The 23,333-nt window shown below is 38.1% G+C and overlaps 1 long non-coding RNA gene across 1 annotated transcript in view; it reads right to left on the reverse strand.

Annotated features, from left to right (window-relative positions):
• Positions 1 to 11,992: 11,992 nt before the first annotated feature.
• Positions 11,993 to 23,333, reverse strand: part of LOC149457125 (uncharacterized) — a 67,694-nt gene continuing 56,353 nt past the window's right edge. The window contains exon 2 of the long non-coding RNA XR_016313744.1: positions 11,993 to 12,233. This is a non-coding gene — a long non-coding RNA (uncharacterized LOC149457125). The remainder of the gene's footprint in view (positions 12,234 to 23,333) is intronic.

The following is a 23,333-nucleotide window of genomic DNA, read 5'->3' on the forward strand; positions in this document are numbered from 1 at the left end:
TGAGTCCCACTCCGTGTACCTTTTAATATGTCCCCTCTACTCCTCATTTTCATATTACTTTCCTGCGTTCCCAAAATATCACTTCTTTATCCCTCTGCTCCACCACAAAACTTGTACATCTCACCCTCACTGCTACCATCTCCCTACTACTGCTCTCATCACCTCCTGCTGATACTTCACTCTACTGCTGACCCAAACACCAGGACTGGAAGGCATGTGCGCTCGTGTACATCCCGCTCCCATGTTACTTTCCTCACCCTTCTCCTTCTCCTACCCTCTGGGGATATCTCACCAAGCCCTGGTCCTCCACTGTTTCACCCCCACACCAGGCACCCTCTTTCTTCCGGGAATAGCCGCAATCCCTTCAATTTAACATCAGTCCCCATGCTCCCGAAAACTACCCTCCCTTTTTCATGTGCGCTCTGGAATGCCCATTCTGTCTGTAATAAGCTTCCCCCGCAGCACTTTCCTATGGAGGTCATCTGGACCCACTCACCCAGACCCAGTGGTCGGAAAGGTGGTGGAGTTGGTTTGCTTCTATCCCCACTGAGCACCTTTCAAGTCCTCCCTAACCCTCCCTCTCTATCCTTCTCTTCTTTTGAGACTCACTGCATCCGCTTTTTTTCTCCTATTTTTTCTGAGGATTGCAGTGCTCTATCGGCCTCCTGGACCCGTGTCCCGCTTTCTTGATGATTTCTCCGCCTGGCTACCCTACTTTCTCTCCTCTGAACTACCCACTATCATTCCTGGAGATTTTAACATCCCTATTAATGTCAACAACCTGGCTACATCCTAACTCTTCAACATAACCTCATCTTTTGCATTAGCACAGTGTATAGAGTCCTCCACTCACTCTGATGGGAATACATTAGACCTTAGTTTCTCCCATCTTTGCACGCCCTACAACCTCACAAACACCCCATTTCCTCTCTCTGATCACAATCTCATCACCTTCACAGTCTCCTCGTCTTCAAACACCTATCCTTCCAAGCAGCAATTACCCGCAGAAACCTTCAAAACTTGAACCCTGCTCCTTTCCGCTCTGCAACTGACCAATTCTATGACAGAATCTCTCCCCTGTCCTGCCCTGACCTGGCCACTGCTGTCTATAACAGTTCGCTTTCATCCACATTAGACTTGCTTGCTCCTCTAACAACATGAAGCATCAAGCCCCGACCGTTACAATCTTGGCAGACTGACCACACCAGAAATCTAAAACGACATAGTCGTGCACTGGAGCGAATGGGGCGTAAAACCAAATCCCAGCAAGCATTCACCCGATATAAATCTGCTTTCTTAACATACAATTCCTCCCTTCATGCTACCAAACAAGCCTACTTTGTCACTCTTATTAATACCTTCTCATCCAGTCCTCATCATCTCTTATCTACTTTTAACTCTCTACTTTCTCCACCTCCACCCAGTACCTCACTCATTACTCACGAGACTGCAAATCATATAAAAAACAAGATTGACGCAATTCGTAGGGGCATCACCACTGCACAGACATCCATCCCACTTAGCATACCTTATACTAAACCTCCCTCAACACTTTCCTCTTTTGACCTTGCCACTACCGAAGAGCTCACTAAGGTTTTCTCAGAAGCCCGTCTCACTACCTGCCCCCTGGATCCTGTCCCCTCACAACTACTACAGTCACCCTCCTCTTCCATCCTATGCTCCCTCACTCACATCTTCAATCTTTCCCTCTCTACTGGTGTCTTCCCCTCCCCTCTAAAGCATGCGCACATCACTCCTATACTTAAAAAGCCCTCCCTGGACCCCACCAACCTGAACAACTTAAGACCCATCTCCCTGCTGCCATTTACCTCTAAACTCCTAGAACGCTTAGTCTACAATCGCCTGAGCTCCCACCTCACCGACAACAACCTTCTTGACCCTTTACAATCTGGCTTTCGCTCACTCCACTCCACTGAAACTGCCCTGCTAAAACTCACTAATGATCTACTAACTGCTAAAACCAATGGCCGCTACTCCGTACTCTTACTACTTGACCTCTCCGCAGCTTTTGATACGGTTGACCATCCCCTGCTCCTCAAAAAACTCCACTGTCTTGGCCTCAGAGACTCTGCTCTCTCCTGGTTATCCTCCTACCTATCGCAGCGCTCCTTCAGCGTTACCTATAACGCTGCCTCCTCCTCTTCACTTCCTCTTTCTGTAGGGGTCCCTCAAGGTTCTGTCCATGGACCCCTTCTCTTCTCCATCTACACCTCCTCCCTTGGTCACTTGATAAACTCCCATGGCTTTAAGTACCATCTCTATGCTGATGACACACAAATCTATCTTTCTACCCCTCACCTCATCCCTTCAGTCTCCACTCGCATTACTAACCTACTAAGTGACATATCGGCATGGATGTCACTCCACTTCCTCAAACTCAGTCTTTCCAAAACTGAGCTCTTAGTATTCCCCCCAGCCCGTGCCCCCTCCCCTGACTTCTCCATCAAGATCAATAACACAATCATCATTCCCTCCCCTCATGCCAGATTGTTAGGTGTAATCCTAGACTCCCATCTGTCCTTTCAGCCCCAAATCCAATCACTGTCCAAATCTTGTAGACTTCACCTCCTCAACATCTCCAAAATACTACCGTTCCTAACCTCGGAAACCACTAAGCAACTTATTCACTCCCTTGTTATATCTCACCTTGACTATTGTAACTCCCTCCTCATTGGCCTACCTCATCGCAGGCTATCCCCTCTTCAGTCTATCATGAATGCTGCTGCCAGACTCATCCACCTTACTAACCATTCTGTATCTGCCACCCCTCTCTGCCAATCCCTCCACTGGCTTCCCATTGCCCAACGGATAAAATACAAAACATTAACAATAACGTATAAAGCCATTTCTAACTCTGCCCCAAATTACATAACCGATCTTGTCTCTAAATATCACCCAAACCGTACTCTCCGCTCCTCGCAAGACCTCCTACTCTCTAGCTCCCTTGTCTCCTCCTCCCATGCTCGTCTCCAAGACTTCTCCAGAGCTTCCCCCATCCTCCGGAACTCTCTACCCCAATTTATCAGACTATCGCATACTCTGCTCACTTTTAGGCAATCTCTGAAAACCTATCTCTTCAGGGAAGCCTATCCTGCCCTCAGCTAATAATGGAATCTTCTTCTCTTCCAACCAGTCCATCCCCCACTGTTACTACCTTTTGTACCACTAGCCCCTCCCTCCTAGATTGTAAGCTCCAAGGAGCAGGGCCCTCCTATCCCTCTTGTATTGAACTGTATTGTTACTGTATTGTCTCCCATTATATTGTAAAGCGCTGAGCAAACTGTTGGTGCTTTTTAAATCCTGTATAATAATAATCAGCAGTGCTGCAGGGTGCAGCTTTTGTAATGTCACCAATAACTTCATGTGGCTGCTGCTGTCCCTGAAAATAATAAAAGAGCCAAACGAAAGTAAACAATAATAAAATAGAGCTGAAGGACAAAGAAAAGATAAAATAAATAAAAACTACAAAGATCAACCTTAGAACACTACAAGCAAATTAAAACCCTTTTTATTAAATTATTTGATTATGAGATTGGTCATTGATCCACATCTGGATGCAACACTTTCTACCTCTGTTACTTAAATAGTATATACCTTTGGCTGGGCTTTGCATACTGCATAATAACCAGGGATAGGGACTAACATTTCCCAGAATACCATAGAATAAACAATCTATGTAGTCCCTAAGGTATTAGTAAGGGTAAAGGGCAGATTTAATAATATGCAGTATAATTAGACCCCAGAAAAATTTGCTCTCTACCCTAAATACTAGGGAGGTGTTCTAGCTGGCATCAAGGAAATGTGTCATCAATGAGACAAGCATGTCAAGTATTTTTTGAAGCAGAATTTCATACAGATATAATAAAAATACTGATTAATGCAGTTATGTATTGAACATTTGATGTATTTGGTGACTTATGAATCAAAGAAATAGAGACCTTTTCAGACACAGGTTTGAAGAACACATTAACTGCCTTCCTTCTGATGCTCCATAGAGCTTTATTTGACTATTCTGTACACATAACTTGGATTTAGGCCCTGTTCACACTAGTGCAATTTCAGATGTGACTTGAGTTGCACAGAATCACATGACAATGGAAATTACATTGTTTTCAATGGTCCCCATTCACATCAATGCAACTCAACATGGCGTGATTTTGCAAAAGGCTCCTATACTACTTTGTTTTGATTATCATGTGATTTTGGCCCCATAGAATATACAAATCTTAGCCAAGTTGCATCCAAGTTGCACTACAAAATCGGATTGCAGTAGTGTGAACCTAACCTTAGGTAGTGACGTTTCTTATTTTAGAACATTATTAACTCAATAATATTTTCACATGTCAAGTAGAATTGCTCTTTCAGCTAATATTTTAATACAATGCAAATATCCAGCAGTGTAGAAATGTTTTTTTCTGTTGGGAAAACAATGAACAAAGTGAAAATAAGAAAACTAAAGTGCATTAATAATAAAGCAGTGGCTTGTTCCTTACTTTCTAATAGTTTAATTGAATTACTTAGCAGCATGAGAATATTACCATCTATATAAATATTTTATGTTTGTAGAGCCCACAAGAATTGTGTGTGGAAAATAAATGAGATACTATTAGAAAATTGCATTTGACAAATGAAATGACTATGCTGAAAAAGTTTCCAGCTTTATTTTAATATGCCACATGTTTTTGTTTTCCTTATGCATTTTAATAAACCCAATAACATGTGGAAACATTGTGGCAGGCACTGAGATGAATATAAAAACTACAGACATTCAGCAGGAATACAGGAGGATAAAAGAGGCTAGAACAGTAAACATTACCAATATTCATTCCATGTAGGGAACTTGTAACACCCCGCATAAAAATCACAAATATTATGTTGCGCTTTTTTTGGGGGGTGGGGGGGGATTAGGGAGTGAGAGGCTGCAGTAGAGTAAAAGCAGATATAGCAAATGTAGCAGAAACTACTGGACTCGTAACATTGGGTGTCCATAGGACTGAATGCATGCTTTCATTATCATGATAATTCTCCAGTGGAAGCATCATTTTTACTGTATTGCCGAGAAGTGTCTCTAAAGGAAACCTGTGCAGAAAAACAAATAGAGGATGTTGGTATACATACAATGAGAAATGTATTAATTGATACTCATGGGCACGAATAAAAAAGTTATACAAGCTCCCATGAAATGTTTAGCTTCCGTCAAACAGAACACTTCATATCTACCATATTTTAAAGAATATACAACTTTCTTATTAACTACCTATGAAAAAAAACTTCTACACATTCCCCATAAAAAAGGGGGTATTTCCTTTGTGCATGCTTCTATCTGGTATGCCCGTCAACCAAGACTAATACACGTATAAGCTGTAGAATTCTTTAAAACTGCTAAAATTCTCATAAAAAAATTAAACAAATTTTTGGGACTTTACATGATTTTTGTTTCAGAAGGTATGGATTACCAGTTAATAATTTACACAACTGGTGGACTAGAAACAATTCTAGACTGAGTGCTTTCATTTGATAGCCACAATGATACAATGTTCCATCTCTCTAAATCAGTGGAGAGGCGTATTTAAAAAAAAATCAACAATGAAAAGATTTATATAACAAACTTTTTTTAAAAATCACTTTAAAAAATTGCTGAAACCAATATCATAAAAAAAATTGCGGAACCAATATCATAAACTTTGCAATCCAAGCTTGTTATCGTTCATTGAATCTAATCTCCATGAATCAAACATTAACCACAAGATTAAGTATAACTTACTAAACACACCAATTTGACTCTTTGGCTTCTCCTTTACTTAAAGCAGTTCTTCACTCACAAAAAAATTTAAAGTCAGCAGCTACAAATACTGTAGCAGCTGACTTTTAATAAAAGGTCACTTACCTGTTCAGGGATCCAATGCAGTCCTTACCCGGGCTAATTCTTCACTAGTCTTCAGGTACCTGGCACCTGCATCTTTAGTGTGGGAAGCCAGCTGTGACAGCCAGCTTCCTACTGCACATGTGCAAGCCACTCTGAGCTTTGTGAATGGTCCTGCAGCCTTCTGGGACCTGTGACTTGACCCAGAAAGCTGAGGATTAAGAGAAGGGGGTCAAACTTCTGAACTGAGGGGCAGTTGGATTGGGTACCTGTCAAAGCCAGGTTCCCGCTGCTCACCCCCCCCCACCCAAAAAAAAATGATACAAAAAAATTATACAAAAATTGTGGTAGAGGAGGACTTAAAGCAGAACTTCCTTGTGGGTGAAGTTCCGCTTTAAAACTGAAGAGGCAGCTTTCCTCGTTACTATCCTGCTCTTTGGAACAAATAGAACAAATGCCTCCAGTATCTAGCATGATATTAAACAATGTTTTTCTGAAACTGCTGGTTTCCTGGCTATTATTTTAATGCAATGGATTCAACATTTTCTGAGTTAAAGACCAGGAATAGGCATTAGGAACAGGAAAGTGAAAAGCAGATCAGAGCTTCAAATCTGCATATTTTTTCCAGATCAGCATTTCTAAAAGTAATGAAGCTATTAGATAAACATGAAAGGCAGCCAACTAATATTTTCAGAAGGGGGGGGGGGGAGACAGCATTCCTGAATATAGGTTTCCTTAAGGAACAAGACTGTGTTTTATTCTGTAAGGTTAGTGATAGGTGTTGTTTGTCATTGACAAATCAGAACTAATTAATGGTCTAAGGTGCATAAACTAGCCACTAATGCTTTCTAGAATGAGGTGTTATATCATCAACTTAAAGTGTGAATATTTGATGTACAGTATATCTAAGCTTGTGCAAATGATCACTATGTATTCTTGGGCCATACTGTGAAGAGTACAATAAGTCATCTGGCATGGTACATAATATTGTTAGTACAGAGTTAGGCATGACTTCAGGTTTCTCATAGTACATACACAATTTTCAGGTATCAGCATGCATTGGGGTTTCCTGAGACCGGAAAACTATTTCAAATGTTTGAGTTAAAATATTGAGAAAGGCTGCTCTAAAGGATTGTATTATACCCTTTATTTCAAACCTTCTCTTATTTTATTTTGTATTGATATCACTGTGCTATTTTGATTTCATATCTTTATGGACCCCTCTCCCGAACACATACATACACACCATAAGTTGCTAAGCAAAGTATATTCTTTTATGACTTTTCCTCTTAGTTACTAGGAGCAGCATTGTTCTCTTTTACCACTGACCATTCACTAATATCACATTTGTTTTGTTGGTCCTCATCAGATTTCTCTTTCTTCTTATTGCTGACCCTTTAAATGTGTATCTCCTGTAATCCTGCTGTTGCAGTAATGTCATTGTGGATTCTGTAAGTACTGTTCCATTTTCTCTATTATCTTGACAATAAAAGTTGTTCGGATTAAAAAAAAATGTGTATCTCCTGTCCAAACTTTAGATTAAAAAGGCAAAAAATTCTAAAAGATTTTCTCTGTTAGTGCTGTCTGTGTCTCCACTGGGCAGATTTCATCTCATTTCTTGTCCATGTGATAACGTTGGGACCAGTAGTGAAGAAAATCTCCCCAATGAAGCCAAAAGCAGCAATGAAATCCTAACAGAAATGCTAACCTATAAAATAAAAAATAAAAGTTTTGCTTAGAGTTACAGTTTTTCTAATTATGTAAACAGGTTAGGTTTTTTCTACTCATCACTATAAGAGCAATATTGCTCTTTTACATTTTGTAACCCAGAATAAGTTGGATGTGATACATAATTCTAATTATATTCTCGAATGTTGAAATCTTAATTCCAGGTCAAAAACAAAGTTGTACTTTTTCAGAAGCTCCAGCTAGGGGACTTTTATTAACATGGGGGACCATTTTATATACTGTAGGTATTTCTCCTACAAACTGCAAGCCTAGTTCCAGATACTCCCCATGAGTGGAACACTCTGTTTCTAAATGACTCTTAACAGTCTAGTGATGAATCAGTTGCTGTCTGAACACTACATTACTTTCAAATTTTTAAAAGCAAATAATGCAAAACAGAACCACAGGAGATAGTTTTTAAGAATTAAAATATAGAAATTAAAAAGAAATATAGAACTAAATTTTCAAAATAATATCCTGTTAAATATCAGCACTTTTTTTTTATCATGTGCTTGGTGTGACAACATGAATATAAAAATGTGGGTACCAGTACACAATACTAGTTTATAAAATTAATAAATTAATTTATCCTTCATAAAAGAACATATAAATTGTTAACAACAATGTAATCAAACAATGTTATTGCATCCCCTCTATCTCTATCTTTCCTGTATGGTATCAAGCAATTCAAATTTATACAAGAATGTTAAGATCTTTTGCATACGCAGTGGGATAAAAAGGATGATTCTCTCTGCATTATGTGGACTATATTGACCACATGCTGAGGAGATTAGCAGGGTATAACACCAAAAAATCTTGCCATGTTTAAAACACACAAATAGGCAATGTCTGTCTAGGAGATGTATGGCTCAATCTATATATGTAGATCAATGGTGCCTCAAGGAATATCTGGGATGTCCACTAAATCATCAAAATCTGCGTCTTAGCTGCTTACTTCAATATTCCACAATACTGTGCATTATCTTGAAAAAAATCACCATAGTCAAAAATTGTCATCTTGGCCAGGTAGGAGACAAAGGGGAAGGGGCAGCAGGGTATGGCCCACCCTGGTTGTCCCTGGTGTTCAGGTATAAGTTAAATTAGTGAATATGTACTATTGGATTTGTTTATTCTGAATTGCAAACAATCTATTAATAGGTCCTGGATGTGCTTGCCAGATTCCTTGGAGCTTCTGTATTTTTAAAACCCATCTTCCTGTTGGCACTGGTAGTCAATGTTAAGCCTACCCACAAGGAAAATCTGTCTTTGCATTTTTCCTAAATTTAAGCAGAAAACAAAATTGATGCTCATTAGATTACTCTGGTTTCTGGATGGAAGGCCTCAGTCAGCAGTTGTTTACCATGTTATAAGATCACTTACCAGATTTGCCACAGCTGTCAAGAATTCTGACATATGATCACTGTGGCTGGTCTGTCTGATTCGTAAATCCTTGCCTGTTTTCTTCTTAGGAGCTGGCACAATAGAGTGGTCACAAGGATGGCCATCGGGGATGAAGTTCGATTTTTGTTTTACCTTTTTTTAATGCTTTTTTTTGCTATTTTTGTGTTAAGGGTTTTCATTAAAAAATAAAACTGAATCATCTTAACTTAGAACCATAATTAAAAACTGCAGCCCCGTTGTATCTATATGAAGCTTGATCCTTGTCAAATTTCAGTACTCCTTGTACAGAACAAACAGCAAGCACTCTGAACATCACAACAAAGGAAAGAGAAATGTTGCTTTATTGTGTATAGAATGTAATATGAAGCTTTGGTCCTTTGACCTTATGGGCCAAGAAGCAGCTATTTGTGCTGTACCTATTCATTTATAACTTTGTTAAGATTTATGACCAAAGCTGCACTCGCACATGGCACACCCAAGTGGGGACCTCACTTTCGTGTGCCATGGGGGACATTTGTACTGAGGGAAGATCTATAATGTAAGGTTTTCATCAGCCAGCATCTAACCAGTCCCCAACATGCTGACTGGACAATGAAGGAGACATTAAGTAATTACCAAACTATTGATCCTGCATTCTATGCTTTTTATCAAACACCCAGTGCTAATTATTTTTTATTGAACCACTTGCTCTCCTGAGGATTTATCCCCCTTCCTGACCAGGCCATTTTTTGCGTTACAGTGCTGCATTATTTTAACTGACAATTACGTGGTCATGCAATGCTGCACCCAAATGAAATTTACATATTTTTTTCCCATGAATTGAGCTTTCTTTCGGTGGTATTTGAACGCCTGTGCATTTTTTATTTTTTGCGCTATGAGCAAAAAAATACCAACAATTTTCCACATGTTCATTTTAAACATGTCCAGTAAAAAAAAATTAAAAATTAAATTTCATCATAAATTTAGGCAAAAATGTATTCTGCTACATGTCTTTGCTAAAAAAAATCCCAATACGTGTAAATAAATGGTTTACATGAAAGTTATTGTGTTTACAAATGGCGGTATAGATAATGGGATTTTTTTTTCTTCTAGTAATGGTGGTGATCAGCGACTTTTAGTGGGACATCTCCAGTGACACCAAGACAGCGATCAGTGCTAAAAAAAAGCACTGACACTGTACTAATGGCACTGGGCAGGAAGGGGTTAATGTGAGGGGTGACCAAAGGGTTAACTGTGTGCTGGGAGTGTTTTATTAGGGGGTGGGGGGTGTGCTCTTTACTGTAAGTGTACTGATCAGGATGGCTGTGCTGTGCACAGCCATCCCGAGCAGTGTACTGGAGCTGACAGGGAGGAAGATTGTTTGTTTGAACAAAACAATCTTCCTCCCCATTGGAGTTGCTCGGTAATCACCGGGTGCCGGCGGGTAATTACCGGCTGGGACCCGACGATTGACATCCACAGCCATGAATGTCGGCTCGGGTAGGGCACATGCACGGATCGCGCACGCCCCCTACCTGGAGATGCAAAATCATGTATATGTGATTTTGCGCACAGGTGCTGCCCTGTCACAGCATATCTGCTGTAGGGCGGTCCTTAAGTGGTTAAACAAACAGCATTAAGCTTGCCATAGATGGATCAAAATTCAACTGGTTCAGCAGGGACTGACCACATTTTGATCCATGTAGCTGCTTATACTTTACAGATGTTGATCCAATGTTCAAATTCTGTCAAATGGGCTTGTTGGAAAATTTCTCTCGATCAATGCCTGCAGCCTATGGGCTGCAGCTGCTGATCAGTGTAGTCTTACATTCGAGAATCCCCACTGTCAGAACTCAAAATCTTGACTAGGGGGATTCCCTTTTCCACCTTGGTTTGGTAGATGTAGTAATCTACTAATAGATTTTCTTTCCTTCCACCAAGGATGGGGAGCTCCCCCAGGCCTGCAGAATACAAAGATCACTGCTAGCAGCTGTAGCCATGGGCAGTAATCACATACTAAAAATTTTAAATGCTGTTTGTACTCAAATTGATCAATGGATCGAATAGGGAACAATCAGCCTGCCAATAAATGGATAAAATCTTGTCCGGTCCCCGCTGCACTGGCAGAGATTCGATTCATCTGTGGCCGGCTTTAGTTAGTTTTTTAAAGTGTTTTTATCTGCCTGATCATCTTGGGGATGAAGCAAATAGACTGTTTACTACGTAAAAGGGAAGTCACATTTTGCAAGGGTATTTCCCAAGAGCTTAGTGAATGGGGTAAAGCTCTAATGACTTCCATTATCCAACCATGTACAAGCAAAAAAAAATGTTTTTTATTTTTCCTTGCACATGTTTTGGTATTCATTGCAAAGTGAAGTTTCACTACATTCACTAAGCTCTGGGGAAAATTCCTTTGCAAAATGCGACGTGCCTTGCAAAGTGAACAGCCTATTTTCCTTTAGTAAATAAACCACTAAAAGTTACTAAAACATTGTTGGTATATGTCAAATATGCAGTATATGCAACATGGCATAACAATATTTTAGAACTAAAAGTCTTTTGCAAGCAAACACTACCTTCAGGGACGGGACAAATACTGTTAGCCGGTTTCAGGAAATGTTTGGAGGCTTCCAAGTCAAAATTACTAAGTACTGATGGAAAGAGTGTCTAAACTTTGCAGATGCAACATAATGTCTTATTAAAGTTTGCTTTCTCCAGGGGTTCATGTAAACTTTGATGAAAGCAAAAGGTTTTGAGATTGAGTCATAACATTTATTAGTTAATTCAACCTTTTAAAGATGCAAGCTCTTAAAATGTTAGGTGTTCTCGTCCGGCAGTATAAAATGATACTAAAAGACCCGCATAATCTCCCTTCCCAGCACAAACACGTGATAAACAACACCTGGAACTGATGTGTTGGGGAGTTATATATCTCACTAACAAAACACAGTCAGTATTAAAACATAGACATACCAAAATCCAATTGTTGATGCTTGTAAGTGTTTTCATAAATATTTAATACCCATTGAGTTTAAAATTGCAAGGCCATACTGACTGTTACTAAAACAGGTATGGTATAATCACAATGATTTCATGCTATCATTTAACTAAATGAATGATAGGATCCAGATTCAAAATGCGGCCAGAAACAAAGGCAGACACTGTGGGAATGATGTCTGTAAATAATTGGTCATGCGAATGTGCAAGTTCCTCATCCCAAATCATTAGTAGGGTATGTTTTCTGAAAAAAAAACAAGATATTGTAAATATTCATAAACAAGCACAACATTACAAATCTTAATTTAGTCGTATAATAGAAAGTATAATCAACAACTGGACAAAATATTTTTTAAACCTAGGTATTTTTGCTGTCCAAAAGATTGTAAAAAACGTTAAAGTGTTAATAAACCCATAACCCTGCATCCACTATATCTGGTCTTCCACAGTACATGGAAAATGAAAATTATTTTAGTAAATATAAACTGCTAAATACCTTTTCTTATCAGCAGTTTAGAGCAGTCTTGTAACTGCTATCAGTGTCCTGCTGAGCACTAGTTTATCTTGTCGGAGGAGGTTTCTTTCTCCTCTGACTGTCCTATGAGGCTGCATGACCCCTGACGCTCTGTGCTGATTGGCCCTGTGCCGATCACATGCACCCTCCCAAAAAAGAAAACAACTCTCTAGCAATACACACCAAACAGAGCATGTTCAGACTTGCCACTGCTGCTCTGTACTATGGCAGATGGATTGGGGACATTTAAAGAAGGGGAGGATCAGAAAAGACAGGATCAAACAGCCTTTTTACACAATGTAGATGATTAACCCCTTAGGTTTCACAGTGAGTATAACAAGCATGCTTTACTGCATATACAAATTGATTTTACTGTTGTGGGTTAAGAAACACTTTAGTGTTAATTCAAGCAAAAAATATTTTTGGATAGTTTTGGACAGAGTAGAAAAAGGTTTAGAACTCCTGTCAGGTTTTCAATATAACATAACATATATATAACAATAATATATATATATATAACATAACAATATAACATATAATATAATATGTCCGTATAAGAGATTTTTCTTCACTTCCTGTCCTACGGACAATGTTTTCGCAAGATGGTCAATAGTGATTAAAAAACAGGGACATAGACAAAAATATCTGATAGGGATTCTGTCTTCTACTCTACTACCATTTTTTTTCATTTCTGTCAACATTGCAGACCTCTCTTCCTTTTCTGCCTAATAAAATGTTATCAGCAGAACAGGAAAAGAGAATAAATCTCTTTTGTGAAGCTTTGGATAGCAGTAACAACGTGACCAGGGATATGATCCTTCTGCATGCTATCCAAAACTAGGAAAACATTTTGTTGTACACACACTATAATTTTGCAGGACCACTTTCCATTTGATTAGCTGTAGAACTTATTTACTATTTTATTTATTACAGGTACTTATATAACGCCGTCAATTTACGCAGCGCTTTACATATATATTTTACATTCACATCAGTCCCTGCCCTCAAGGGGCGTACAGTCTAAGGCCCCTAACTCACTTGCATGCATACACATAATACTTGCAGTAAACTTTATACCTGCTGTAGATAATAGAGCATCACCTACGTATGACATGATGGTATGTATAATTTAAGTAAGATAGGCTATTTTATGAATGCAGAAAATAAAGAGGGACGAATAGAAGGAATGCAGTTATTATGAAACCATATCTTCTGTTTTATAGTTTAATATTATTAGGCTATCAGTTGTTTAATTTCATCTTACTCAGGGCTGTACTTAGTGTATTCCAAGCTTTATACCCTTTTGACTATTAAATATATTTTCCTTAACTCTAGAAAATAGAAGTACTTGAGTCTGAAATATGCTTTTTCCTTTTTTGTGTGTTTATCCTAAGTATGCTTAAAAGTAATACAGCCAAAAATTTGAAACTCCATTATTTTGTATTACTTCATATAAATCCCTTACATAATGATTTTTTTAAATTTCCTATTCTGTTGCCTAATTATTTAAAAAAATTACTAAATGTTTATATTTTATCATCAGACTGAGAATATTTCATTTCCAAATAACTTTATACGGCTCATGTTGTAGAAAAAAAAAATATCTCTCTCCTTAGTTTATCCCATAATATATCCTTTTCTAAACATATTCTGAATACATATAAACTGTTGTTTCCTAATGTTTTCAAACTTTTGTAGTTAAGGCAATAAATCTTATTATTTAATGTAAATCCATGACACTATAATAATGAAAAATGAGCAGGGTTTAATCACTTAGAAAAAAATTGTTGTTACAGCGATATACAGTTATTCATATTCTCAACCGCATATTTTTCTTCTCCTTTCAGCTGCCCGATGTAATTCTTTTCATGGAAGAGAATGTGTTCCTCATTTTAGTTTATTTACAAGTATATGTGTACCCTCATGACAGGGCAGCGCTGTTCTTTATCAAACTCCCATGCTTCACTTAGCCACATTTGGGCAGCTTAGGTTCCCCGGTGTCTGGAGTCTGATTTAACTTTGTTTTCGTATGTTTGTGTTTATAATCGCCCCATACACACACATATACTATGCAAATATACTGCATATATTCATGATGTGAGGGTATTTTTATGAAGAGCAGGACAATCCCGGAACATTAATGGAGCTGTATCATTCACCATGGTATACTATGACGAGACATGGATTTACAATGTAAAAATTTAAAATCAAGATGTACAGCAAATATATGTTAAGGTGACCTGATCCAGCAAACGCAATGGTTGCATCTGTTACATTCAGGGCCGTAGATGTTTTTTTTTTTTCTTGGGAGTTTTTTGGCCTTGGGCTCCCAGAGGAGAGTAATTGGGGTAAATTTTGGGTGTGTCAAAATTGCACTAAAAGTAGGAGAGGCTTAAAACTTGAGCATACACACTATTTATATGGTAAGATATAAACATGTTACGATATGCGTACTTTTGCATTTGGGCCAGAATGATTTAGTGTTCCTCTGGATTCTACATAATCCTTTATAACTCCTATCATTAGGGCGATTGGAACCTGTATGATTCTGAAACTCACTATCATGCCATCTAACATAGTCAATGCACATGATGATGACATACTGTCATTTATCTAGTACTTTACATCACTATTCTTTGGGTTATGAATACTTTATATTTATGGAGCATGTCCATGATGAATGGTAATTTAGATTAGCCGTTGGATATAGGAATCCGGATTGCTAAATTTTTATATTTGTGATGTGTATTTCACCTTGCAAGGTTTCACCTTTCTTATGTGAGATTTACAATAAAGTAATTTTTGTACCAGGAACTTTAGATTGGGTTTAATCTAAATCGTTATTTTACGGCCTTTCTTTAGGGCTGTTCATTTTTTGTATGCTATAGGTTTTTTTGGGGATAAACCCACATATTTGTTTGTTGATGAGTCAGAGAGCAATTATATAGGGTGATCTACCTATTTACCGTGGCATTTTCTTATTTTTTGCATATATGGTAACATATGCCTCAGTCATTGTACCTACAAAATATGCTTTAATTACTGTGCCACAAGTGAAAGTCTAACAGAACTCAATACAATCATTAGTAACAATTGAGACTCTTCCATTACATATGCTTTTCTGCAATCAGCTTACCTTCAATAACTTCAGTAATAAATTCAGTGACTACTTGCAACCAGCAACTGTTGTACAAAATAGCATTAAGAGTACAGGAGTCAGGATTATGCTGTATACAGCCTGACGTACAGAGTGCATTGTTCTGGGGTCTGAAATACCCAGCAGAGTGTATATAGAACCAGGCTTAGGCATGCAATATCGCACAATGTGCAAGAGTCAGGGGTGCATAATGAACAAAGTGCAGGGATCAGGAGTACATAACACACTAGAGTACAGGGGTCTAGAGTATATAATGCACAGAACACAGAGATTAGGAGCAAGTTATGTACAGAGTGCAGGGGTCAGGAGTATTTAATGAAAAGAGCACAGGATTCAGGAGTGCATTCTGTACAGAGTGGAGGGGCAGGGTATGTGATACACAGAGTGCAGGGGTATGTAATGGACAGAGTGTAGGGGTTATGAGTATGTAATATAAATAATGCAGGGGTCAGGAAAGCATAATGCAAAGGTCATTGGAAAGAGTACAACAAAGAATTATCTCTCTTCAAGCCAGAACAGATCCACACCCCTGTAAATCTCTCTCATATAGCACAGCCCTTCCCACACTACAGCTCCCCCTAAATAGTGTTCCCCCAGTACAAATAACCTTCAGTACAGCTCTTCCCGGTACAGAACTCCCCTAAGTACAACTCTTTCCACCTCTATGAAACCCACTTGCCAGACCAGGCAGTTGAAAGTGAGAGGATGTCTTCGCTCAGCTTGGTCCTGTGACCAGAGCAGAGGAGGTGCTAAGGAGACCCTCCATTGCTCTGAACTGCCACTGCCTGCATCTAAGGTCTGTCAACTTGCAGGAGCAGCAGCTGCAGTGCAAGAGTGCAAATGGAATAGGCACTGCAACACCAACCAAAAAAGAGATGTGGAGCACGTGCTTTGGGTGCTCAGTGACTGTCCCCTTTATCTCCCCCCTTATCTACACATCTTTGTTGCATTGGCTTCATGCACAGGAAAAGTCTTCATCTGTGAACCCTTTGTGTTTGTTCTTATGCTTCATACTCCATAGGGAGTAATGGGATAACCCTCAGGTATACTAGCTTTTAATTCATTTAAAGTGTAAGGGCACAACAAAAGTATAGGCATGTTTCCCCATGTTTTGCCTCTTTAAAAGTGTAGAAAAATACCTACTGATTCTGTCATAAAACAAATGAGCTTGTAACTTCTTGCTCTGCCTGTCTGTGCTGTACTGTAATCAAGTAGTTATATCAGCCCCGCTGTTTTCTTCTGTGGACTACAGAGTAACTCTCCCTATGTTTTGGTGAAGAGGAGAAGGAGAGGTGTTCTTTAGTTCTAAAACACTAAAAACACCAGTTCTTGGGTGAAAATGCTGCTCTACCATAGACACAGTCCAGTGAGTGAGCGTTGTCACCCTAGGACAGAAATTTGTGTGTTACTGATAGGACCACCAGGTTAAAAAAAGACTAAAAAAGGGAAACAAATTCTGCCACTTCATCTAAAAACGGGTAAGTTGTAATATATTAATATATAACATTTTTGTTTTTAAATATACTGTAATGTTGTTTAGGTTACCATGCAGCTTCCATAAATATGCAAAAAACAGGCATGTTTTGAAAATAGATACAGGGCTAGATAGGCACTCTTTTTGGGCATGTGCTGGGACACTGTGCATGCGTGTTCAAATGTGTTCAGACCAAACAGACCAAACAAAGTTCCATGAAAAAATCCAGTACTTGGGGTTACAGACCAGGAAGAGGGACACCATACTAAAACCCCTGTCCCAACTTCCCATTTCCAGGCCCCAGTTTGAGGAATGGCAACAAAGGTCGGAACCAACGGAGTAGCAAACTGCTACTTGCGTCCTCATCTCTTTTCTGTGTTTTTTAGCTCAAATTGGATATACATTTTAAGGATACTAAGAAAATAATCATTTCTATACTAATGTTATTCATATAATCTAAAATGTATGGATTTTGCAGGTCATACATGATCAAAGAGGGTTGTGCAATAACAGGTGGGGCATGTGACTAAAAACTTCTCCTGACCACTCTCAGTCTTTTGCGGTCCCTTCACTGCCCTGTGTACATGTAATTCCTTCACACAATGTCATCAGAGAATACTGAAGAGAAGAGGAAGAACTATGCAGGTTGAAGGTCAATGCCAAGAAAGGGGCATTGGGAAGACAGGATGTGCCAGGTGGGGCTGTTTGGGGACAGGATTTAAAGTTAAACTCCACTATTATGGAAGGAGGATGACCCAAGAGTCCTTAGTTTAAAAAAGAGGCTATGCGGTATTGAATTGGCCACACAATGGAGACTCTACATAACAAGGAAAGATAATTATGCTAGGAGGAAGAGGAAGGGCATCAGAGCGAAGTAAATGTAACTCCACTAAAAACTGAGTTACACTTTAATTATAACTCTTGAATCAAGATTCAGAACAGATGTTTCTGCTTCATGCTATCCTGTCATGTCTACAGGGTGTGCAATATGTGCAACAAAACCCTTTGTTTTTAAATGAAACTGTTAGACAGGGTCAATTTGGTTTGTTTACAAGCTAGCTGGTAAGCCTGCTGGGAAATTTTAGTTTTTGATGTGCGTTGTCCTTATTGCAAAGGCTAGTTATAAATTGGAGTGGTTGCAATATTTTTGTATAGCTTATTTGATTTGGCATGGAAGCACGTTTGATGCCTCCAGCTGCTATTGTGCTCTTTCTGGGCATTCAGTGCATCCTTGTGCATTTTAAGGAGGAGCGGGCTCCCTCCAGGCAAATCTGCCCTTAATTTATCCCGTGCTATATATACTCCAGACTCTCAAAACTATGGAGTTAGCACTGCAATATAGAGAGGGGCCTTGATGTGGGCACTGCAAATTTCACATATTTTGCAAATGTGTGCAACAATACCCTCTGGTTTAATGTGAATTGTTAGACATAGTCACTTTGATTTTAGCTGGTAAGTGTGCTGGGAAATTTTTGTTGTTTGTGATGTGTGTTGCCCTTCCATGTGCACCTTGCTGCAAAGGCTAGTTATCAATTGGGGTGGTTGCCATCTTTATGTCATGTCTACAGGTTCCCCTTAAAGTAGTTTCTAGAATCCCTCCCACCTTTCTAACATCAGCAGTTGTCAATAGAAAGTGCATTGTTAATAGTCTTTTGACTGCTTAATTGTAGTGATAGCTCATTGACCAGTCCTCCCTATTGATATGGGGATGTTGGGATCATTTTCTAAGAATGGATAGCAATACTTGCATTACTTGAGGTTTACCTGTAAATATTTTTAGTTTCTAAAGCATGCTACTAGAAAAATCTTTTGAAATGTATGTGCTAAATGATATTGCACTGTCAGTGAATTATTACAGGGTGTGAAGTGCGCTATGTACAAAGTATGCAAAGAGAGTGTTAAGAGCGGTATGTGCAGGGGAGAAGGTTTTAAAAGGAAAGTTCTATCATCCCCCTACTGCATTCAGTCTAAGGATGGGACATAAAACATATGTGTTTCTTCTCTCTGCAACAGTTGTTGTATTGAATGAGATCACAGTCTGCTATTATAAATGGGATTTGAGACTGTGTTTGAAGTGGTGCGAGACATGCTGTATGTCTTAGAACTGATAGCATGTCCCCTTTTCAACTATTCTTGGAGATGAGGAAATGAAAATGGGTCACATATGAGCCGCTAAGTGATATAAAATAATAACAACGGAATGGAATACATTTACTAATGTATACAGTATAGGCTTGTTTTCCTTCTTTTCTATTTGACCTTTCATTGATGTGTTGCAATTTAATCATGATGTTTAAATTTATTTAAAGGCTTTTGATCCTTGTCAGACCTTTTATTTATTAGTCTACCAACTGTACGTGAATTAGCAAAACAGAGTTTCACTTCCTATTCCACTAAGAGAATTACTAGGAAAAAAAGCCAAGACAAAACCCAGGAATCTTTAATATAACTGTTTTTGAGGGTATCATTTGATATATCTGTATTTTTTATATCATTGTATCTGATACTTGCAGTATATTTATTTTATTACAGGTACTTATGTAGTGCCAACAATCTAAACAACACTTTACATATATATTTTACATTCACATCAGTCCCTGATCTCAAGGAGCTAACAATCTAAGGTCCATAACTCACATTCATACATACACATACTAGGCCAATTACCCTACTAGCATGCCTTTGGAGTATGGGAGGAAACCCATAAAGGCACAGGAAGAACTCCAGGTACCCCTAGAACAATTACAATCTAAAAATAAAGTGCAGTACAACCTCCTATATGATTACTGTCCATGTGCTGCATCAAATAAGGTGTGAGCTGTTCATCCATTAAAAAAAAAAATGTAATACAATAAATTTATCAACATATCCATGTATATATCTTGTGTTCACTATCTTGTCTCTTGTCGCTGATTTATAGAAATAAAAAATCTACCAACATAAAAAAGTGAAATGAAAACCAATTTCATATACTGTATTTACACTAACAATTACTAAATAATCCATGGGAACACATATCACATGTCACATGTGTCACAGCTGCAATGGGGAGATGCATATATGTGCATTTTTTAACACTTTGTTTGCACAGTTGGTGAGCACGAAGGAGACACTCTTGTAATATAACCCATAGAACACTGACAGCCCTAGTTCTGCTGGGCAGTGCTAACCACTTACCCACTGTGCCAGCCATGTATGTAAAGCCAACACTTTTTTTTAAGTTTTCAATGGAGTTGTGAAGGATTAGAACTGGTTTTATTTTTGTCTGTGTCCTCATTGGGCAGATTCATCCTCACTATTTGTCCTGGTGACCATTGTCTTCACTACAGAAAGCAACGAGAACATTTTGGAGTTGTCATGGGAACAGAAAAATATCAGCACAGAGCAGCAGAGCTCAAACTGGAAGTAGCACAAGTAGTCAATCAATTGTGCTGCAATGTGTACTGTATGTGCTAACAAGGAAATGCTGATAGAAGGAGAGAGCAAAGTGACAAAGAGATGAGCCTATTAGCTTGCTTCTTACCTTTCACTGTTCAATCACAGAGTAAGGGACAGACAAGACCCATTTGTATTACTTAACTGCAGTAGAGAAAAGTCATGTCTCCAGGCATTATGTGATGTGTGGCAGGGTTGTGTAAATATCAACAGTGAACTGACATAAATACTAATTCCTTGGCAGGTAAAATAGATCTTAGAAACTGTATGTATTTCACTTGCATATTTAGCTGTTTGCCTGGATGTCAGCTTTAACACATCTTGAGAAATTTAAATGTTTAATAAACTGTACTGCAGCCGTTTAGTTGTATTTGCTTGTTTCATATAAGTGGCCCGAATTCGAAGTGTAAAACTTCATTCTGTTACACCTATCTTGGGCGTTTCACTAAACTTAGCTTAGAAATAAATATAGTTTTTATTGTCTCTTTGGTAAAAAAAAGCATGCATATCTACAAATACATTCAAAAGACATGATATATACTACATATATATATATATATATATATATATATATATATATAGATAGATACATATAGATAGATACATATAGATAGATTGATAGACATAGATATATAAAGATATATTAAGATACAGTATATACTGATTATGCCAGAACCCTGCAATTCGGTATTGCTTTAAACAATTGAATTATTGATAATATTATAAAATACAATTCCTCTTAAAATGGTTAGCTGTTCAAGCCATGAGTGGTTCACAGAAGATTTCCTTTTATTATATATGGAGAATGGAGGACTGTCCATCAGCATTTATCATGCAGAGGAATACACTTATTAGATGTAAATTTTGATTTGTGATGCAATGTGTTATGAGTGGTAAAAAATTAATAATGACACAAAGGATGCCCTTCATAATATCTGTTTTCTCTAATAATATTTTCTGTCTGCATCACATATAGGACATCGTTTACTGTTAATCTATAGCAAATGTCACAGATTTTTTTTTATGTAAATTTATAAAATTCCCAACTAGAAGAAATTGTTGGCAGAACATGAAAAGAATCTATCACACATAAAATGATATAATTCTTCTACTCCACATATGCGAAGTATAGCATTCTGTTGCCAGGGGCTTCTATCACTCTATAACACATTGGCATTAATTTACTAAAGTAGTAAAGACCTGAGCAGTTACTCAGCAAGATAAAGCTAAACTCTAAGAAAATTACAAAACTATCCTTGTGGTTATGTTTCCCCGTGCTGCAACGATCAAATGTTCATTTTTGTCTAGAGTACCTTAAAAAACAATTTTACTTACCCTACCCCTCGCTCCCTCAGGCCCCTCCTCTCCATGCGACGGGTCCCCCAAAGCTGCTCCAGTGCTGTTATTTTTGGGGTATTTTTCTTTCATATGATTGAAAGATTAAAGTGGACAAAATGTCACCTTATTTAATTAAGCTCACTGAGCGTTCACTTTGAAAAATTAAATTTTTCTCCCAATGTAATGGCAGCAGCAAGAGAGCAGTATTCTTTACACAAGCCATTATAAGAGTAATTAGATAATATAGTAAAGTATACTGTAGGTAACAATGGCAAAAATATGGAAGAGGTGAAGAGGTTCATGTACTCAACAGAAAAGCAGTGTGTGGTGTGCAAATGTTTGTAATGGAAATATACTTTACAGTTTTGATGTGTACATATTACACTTTACAATAAATATTTTTTGATTTGACATTCAAATTTATTATTTCCTTCTATAGCAGCTTTCTGTTCATCTGTCAGTGTATCCAGGAATCTCTGGAGAAAAAAATTCTGACATTGTTATGATTCTAAAATAAGCAACATATTGCCGTACTCAATAAACAGTACAAGCACAAAAAAAAAAATATGTGCAAACTGCAGAATTACCTATCTATAGCCAATCAGAATTCACTGTACTGTAGTCAGACCATTACAATATTGGTTTGAATTTAACATTTTATTTTTTGACAAATAGAATTAGCCAAACTGATTGAGTTCATTCAAATTCCAGTCCTTACTTGCAATGCATTTATTAATGATTCCCATCTAATTTATTCACAGACAGTACCACGTCACCCTGCATTTAGAGCTGCTGTGGTCCATAGATCTCAATAGCAAATGTTCAGCCAAACATGAACTGCTCTCCCCTCACTCATCAACTTTTTTTTAAATTCACTTTATTGATTCATACTGCAGAGTAAAAACAATCCACGCTTATGCTTTTTGGCCACTACTCATCTGCCTAATTCACTGCATGTTTAATACTTCCATTTCCTTTTCTTCTAGAATTCTTTTATGGTATCTTTACCACTAGTTTGACTTAAAGCAGTATTAAACCCAAAAGCAAACATTAATTATATTGCAGCTTACCAATTCTTAGACAAGGTGGCTGCATTAGTGTTTTTTTAGGCTTTCTTTCCCTTATTTTCTCCTGGTGATCTGACCAGCAAGTCTGTGTTTTTTCAAAAGAACAAGCTCTCCAGCAGATGTAGCGGTTACAGGGATGAGACAAACCATTGATCACTGACAGTAGTGCTTATAATGATTAGCTTTTATTAGCTTTTTTTAAAAACAGTTGCTGTAACTTCTTATAAACTGTTAGCTGGTGTTTGGAAAAAAATTGTTACTGTATCTAAATCTGCTAGTACATTTAGCACTCCATTCCCCCTACACTGATAGTGCTGCTGTCAAAAAGTGTCCACTGTCCTTCATCCAGAGTGGGGGCA

Source organism: Staurois parvus, unplaced genomic scaffold, assembly GCF_062004578.1.
Source record: "Staurois parvus isolate SC_StPar_1 unplaced genomic scaffold, SC_StPar_1.0 ptg000334l, whole genome shotgun sequence".
Classification (NCBI taxonomy): domain Eukaryota; kingdom Metazoa; phylum Chordata; class Amphibia; order Anura; family Ranidae; genus Staurois; species Staurois parvus.